The sequence below is a fragment of the Arvicola amphibius genome, chromosome 2, assembly GCF_903992535.2.
Source record: "Arvicola amphibius chromosome 2, mArvAmp1.2, whole genome shotgun sequence".
In the NCBI taxonomy this organism is placed as follows: Eukaryota; Metazoa; Chordata; class Mammalia; order Rodentia; family Cricetidae; genus Arvicola; species Arvicola amphibius.
This window is the reverse complement of record NC_052048.2, coordinates 113,512,760-113,518,599: the sequence shown is the minus strand read 5'-3', so window position 1 is coordinate 113,518,599 and position 5,840 is coordinate 113,512,760. Positions and strand designations below refer to the sequence as shown.

At 40.3% G+C, this 5,840-nt stretch overlaps 1 pseudogene; it reads right to left on the bottom strand.

Moving 5' to 3' along the window:
• Positions 1 to 4,101: 4,101 nt before the first annotated feature.
• LOC119808278 lies at positions 4,102 to 5,442 on the bottom strand (annotated as a pseudogene).
• Positions 5,443 to 5,840: the final 398 nt, after the last annotated feature.

Here is a 5,840-nt window from a genome sequence, read left to right as displayed (position 1 = left end):
AAAATTTGGATCTAAGGATTTGTTGCTTTGGAAAAGAGGTTCTTATTTTGTTTCTACAGAGGATGAGAACCTGTGGATTCCTTTCAGATTAATATGGTTCAATGGAACAAGACCCCCTGAAAGGTCTCCATAAGCCCCTAAAATTACTCTGCCCAACAAAAATCAGGAAGCAGTTTGAAGAGAACTATACCCAATTTCTCGAAATGATTGTTTATAAATACTTGTTGACATTTAATTGGGTATATGATATAGAGATGAATACTTTGCTTTGGTATGGATCTTGATCTATTGATGCAAATTTAAGGTCAATATTCTTATATGTATATTTCTGCTCTTGATTAGGTTTTTGTGTTTGTACAGCTCATTAAAAAATGTAATGTGTAATTATGAAATACAGGCTAATAGACAATCATTTATAATAGTAAAGCTTGTAGTCATGTTAGTTAAGTTTTCTAGATGTAAATATATATATATATATGTTTTTCAAGACAGGGTTTCCCTGTAGTTTCTAGAGCCTGTCCTGGAACTAGCTCTTGTAGACCAGGCTGGCCTCGAACTCAGAGATCCATCTGCCTCTGCCTCCCGAGTGCTGGGATTAAAGGCGTGCGTCACCACTGCCCAGCCAGAGATATATTTTGGATGGATAGTTATTCTTCAAACCTTTCAAAGATAATAAAATATGGCATTTAAAATGTTTAAGAACTTAGGACTTTTCATGACAATGAGACACATTTGTTCCTGACAGTACCAATCTACTTCAAGAGGATGATGGGCATCGAAGAGGCTCCTTAGGGAGTTGGTAACCATTTGGACAAGAAACTGCTCTTACCTGAACTGCTTGATGGTATACTGTATAAACTGGGCATTCAAAACCCACAGAGAAATAACTGCTAAACATGCCTAAAGGTGAGTTTGGGGTTCTTGCCTCATTAAAGAGCCTGACAGACATTCTGCAGAATACACAAGAAAGTTACTGACAAACTGCCAATGTAAGTGGAACTGTATTTAAAATTTCCTGCTTTATGGAAAAGTCTGCTGAATACTATGGGCTTGTAGGATGAAGATTAGATGCTCCAATGTTACAGAAGCACTTAGTGTGACTGTCCAGGCAGCAAGATGTCTCTGTTAATTCTAGAGTTTTGGAAGTTGCTTACAATGCATTTCCTGTTTACCTAAGTAATATTATATCCTTCTGGAGTCTTTGATGGAGTTGAAGAATAGATAATTATAGTTTTCCTTAGTTATGATTAAAAGATAAATTATATATATATATATATGTAGTATATATATAGTAACTGTAATTCTTGCTTGATACCTGTTTTGTTATACGTAATTTTACTATGTTCAAGTTAAAACCTTCCTTTTTTGTTTTTGTTTTTGTTTTTGTTTTTTGAGACAGGGTTTCTCTGTAGCTTTGGTGCCTGTCCTGGAACTAGCTCTTGTAGACCAGGCTGACCTCAAACTCACAGAGATCCACCTACCTCTGTCTGCTGAGTGCTGGGATTAAAGGTATTCACCCCCACTGCCTGGCTAAAACCTTTTTTTTATTTAGACAGAAAAGGGGATACGATGTGGAATTCCCCTCTGTATGCTCTGAATACTGTTGTTTAATAAGGAAGGTGCTTTGAGCTTATAGGAGGACAGAATAAAGTCAGGTTGGAATATATATATATATATATATATATATATATATATATATATAGAGAGAGAGAGAGAGAGAGAGAGAGAGAGAGAGTAGGCAGAGTCAGAGAGATGCAATGTAGCCATGTGAGGAAAAATATGTCTGCATGCCAGTACCAGTAAACCATGAGCCTCATGGTAAAATATAAAATAATAGAAATGGGTTAATTTAGGATGTAAGAGCTAGCTAAAAATACGCTTAAGCTATTGGCCAAACAGAATTGCAATTAATATAATTTCTGTGTAATTATTTTGGGTCTGGGTGGCTAGGAAACAAATGACCAACCTCTGACCACACAAGTGGAATCTTTTTGGCTGTTATCCAGATGGTAGGAGGGGTGAGAAGCTCCTTTGGGTCTGTATGAAACATGGATCCCCTTTAGGGATCCCCTTTAGGATCACCCTCCTACTGCTACTTTGGGGTCAAGATCACAACATATGGGTAGGGAGGATGGGAACCACAAACAAATTATAAAAGGTAGTCTTAAGGTATATACTCCACTCCTCTAGATCAAGCCAGTATCAGTCTTTAGCCTACCCTTCCTTCATCCAGCCTCTGTGGTATAGTGAGCTCAACCCTTACTCTAGAGTTCAGCATCCCCACAGCATGTAGGAACCTTAGACTCCCTCCCTGATAGGCAAGGAGGAAGACACTGGTTCTCTCATTGCTTCCTGTACCCTGGAATACACTTAGTGTTACATGTTTGTTCTTCCCCGTGGGATAGAGAGGAGGTATACTTTGTGGTAGACATCTCCAAGAGTTCTCAATGAAAATTTTCTTTTCTTTATCCTTTTCTTAAATTTTATTTTATTTTTTGGGGGAAGGGAGAGGTTGCAAGGGCAAAGGGAGGGGGAGATGAATGGGATTGAGATGCATGATGTGAAAGCCACAAAGAACAAATTAAAGGTAAAAAAATCCCACCTTCTTATCCCTGCTTTAATTATCCAGATCTCCACATAAAACAATGGATTACTAAAGGATAAAAGAGTTGTTTAACACACAAGTAGGTGTAAAAGAGAAAAGTGCATTCATTTCAAGCATAGATGTTACCCCTCTTTCCAAGGATTTCTATAAGCAGAAAAAGCACAGCAATTTTTGTCACTTATGGAATATTTATAAAAATGGTCATGCGCTTGGCCCAAAAATAATGTTCATAAATTTCAAGACATAAAGATTTCATAAAGTGCATTCTCTGCCTGCAATTCAGTTAGGCTAGAAATCAACACTGGAATGTGCAAACACAGCAAAAGTAGACAAAAGATTCCTTCAAAATTAAAACATGATTTTCAAAATATTCCCTGAATCAAAAAGGTATTAGAAGCACAGTTTATTTAGGTGCTAACAAAAGGAGAGAGAAGTGGAGCCATGCATCTGTTTATTGTTTTATGAAAGAAAGAATGAAAACAAGGGAACCTTCTTTCATCTCCAGTGTTGTAGTTGTCTAGGTATTTTCGTGCCTCTAGAATCGTCCTGAGATGGCAGGTGTGGTGGTTTGAAAGAACATGGCCCCCTAAGGGAGTGGCACTATTAAAAGGTGTGATCTTGTTGGAGGAAGTGTGTCACTGTGGAGGCGGGCTTTGAGGTCTCATACATGCTCAAGCCCTGTCTGGTGAGAGACCACTTCCTCAAGATGTAGTCAGCACCAGGTCTGCTTGCTTGCTGTCATGTCCCATCATGATGATAATGGACTAAACCTCTAAAAATGTAAGCCACCCCAATTAAATGGTTTCCTTTATAAGAGTTGCTGTGGTCATGGTGTCTCTTCACAGCAATAGAAACTCTAAGACAGTTGGTAAAGGGAAAGTTGATATATCCAATAAAATGTGTCTTAAAATCTATTCTTTTTTTTACTGTATTTGTAATATATCCTTTTATAACATATAGAAGGCAAATTTTAATTTCAAACCAGTATTTTTATGAGTATACTTTAAAATCCAATTACGTTTTTGGGATCTACATAGGGTAAAGAATTCAAACCACACTTATTGTATTTTATAAAAAGGAAAGACAAAGGTAGTAAGAAGCAGCTATTATGAAAGATGGACCATTATACACATATTAAAGGGGTGTTTCCTAGCTCTGCACTGACAGTGGTTTTGGAGGATTAGCCACTGACTTCTTTCTTTCTGAGAGACTCTCATGTACCTCAGGCTGCCTCTGAGTTCACTATACAGGGGGGGTGGATGACCTTAAACTTCTGATTCTCTTGCTGCTAACCTCCCAGGTCTGGGAATGCACTACCACGTCAACTTTTCAAGTGCTAGAGATAGTACTCAGGGCTTTGCACATTTTAGGCAAGCCCTCTCCCAACTGAGTGACATCCCCAGTCCTCTCCAATTTCATTCACATAGTTTATGACACAACAGTAAGACACAGAAAACAAAACAAACCCAACAAGATCTTTGATCAGTCACTCATGTTCAAGCCCCTACATGGGAAGAAGAAGGTGAACATCTGTAGGAATACAATTTGTTGTCTGCGCCTCCACTCAGAAGCAGCCCTGTGTCTGTCCAGTCCACACTTAGAACTTTATCTTCATGAGCAGCTAGATCATAGAAAGGAGCCTTACAACTTCTTGTACCTCACAGCTTGATAATGTTGTCTAGAGAGCCTGAAACAGCTGCTATTTGTGGGTAGGAGACCACATCATTGATGTTACCCAGCCTGTATGTGAGGTGAGGGACAGTGACACCAAAGAACCATCTTTATTTCGGGGATCCCACAGTCTAATATGCCTATCTGTGCTTCCAAGGCCAAATGTTTACAAAGGGGAGACTAGAAAATACAATTAGACATTTTATTTCCTGTCAAAGTTGACTTAAGGCCACCAGACTCAGCATCCCACATTCTAATTGTGTGATCCCAGGATGCACTGCAGATTTCTTCAGCATCTGACCAAAGCACAGAGGAAATTGTTTCAGTGTGGCCAGAGAGGGTCACCAAGGGAGTCCTTGTTAGTCCCAATTGCTCTGCTTTCTGCTTCTTTCTTGGCCAATTTGTGGATTCTTCCACTTCATCTGTAGGAACTACAGACCAGCTCTTTAGCGTTTCATCTATCCCAGGAGCCACTGCAAACTTCAGTTCCTGAGCTATAGACTGCTGTAGAGTCCACACTCCCACATGTCCCTGAGCAGTAGACTGCTGGAGTCCACACTCCCACATGACCCTGAGCAGTAGACTGCTGGAGTCCACACTCCCACACAGCCTCTGCAGCAGCATAGGGCTTTCTTTCCCTTTGTTCTTCTCCACATTCCATTCCTGTAAGAGAATCGTCTGATCCACTGAGGCACTCGGTAATAAGTATGACAAACTGTCTTTTTTCACCCAAGCCACATCTTTCACACCATCTGTATGTCCCACAATTGTCACTATTGACTTCCCTTCCAAGGGCCAGACTGAGAGCTCTTCTCATGAGAACCAGACAGGATCCACTCTTTGTCCCTTCAATTGAGTTTATCCAGTCATCATGGGACATGTGTTGCTCTGGCTGGGGTGCGAGTTTTTTCACATATTCTAGTTCCACAACCTCTTCCGATGAAAGGTTTTCCAGTTCCATGTGTTTGACCAAGGGCATTCGAAGAAACCGCTCTTGATAAGGAAATCAGACTCAACATGTTTGTGGAGCTCATGTTTGGTCTTCAGCGGTGTATTGATGATGTTACTAAGGTCGGCAATTTCAGAGAAGCGGGGATTGAGAAAGGAACGCCATCCACTGCATAGTTCTCCATCTCGGTGTAGAAATGTGTCTGCATTTGTGCCATGGCGGAAAGTACACACGAGACTTCGCCACAGAAATGTATGTGTCGACAGTCAAGTAGCTCCAAATTAAACACGCATGTTGCAAGTGCAGTGGAAGGTAGGATCCTGGTGTCCTCCTTCAGTTTCCTCAGACCACACCATGAGGTTCCTTTTGTGCAGGCCTTAACATGTATTCTTAAATACATCAACAGGACTGTAAGATGGTGAAGATCAAATAGGTAAGTGAAATAAGGAACTCAAAACTTAGGGACGTGCATTGGCCGTTAGCTTAATTAGATGTTACAGTTGTTGAAGGGAGGGGTAGAGTACAAAGCCTGAGTTCTCCCCAGAGTGTGCAGGGAAAAGTTATCTCAGCTTCAGAGAGCCACATAATCTTAAGAACTGGCTCTTGGGTGATAAC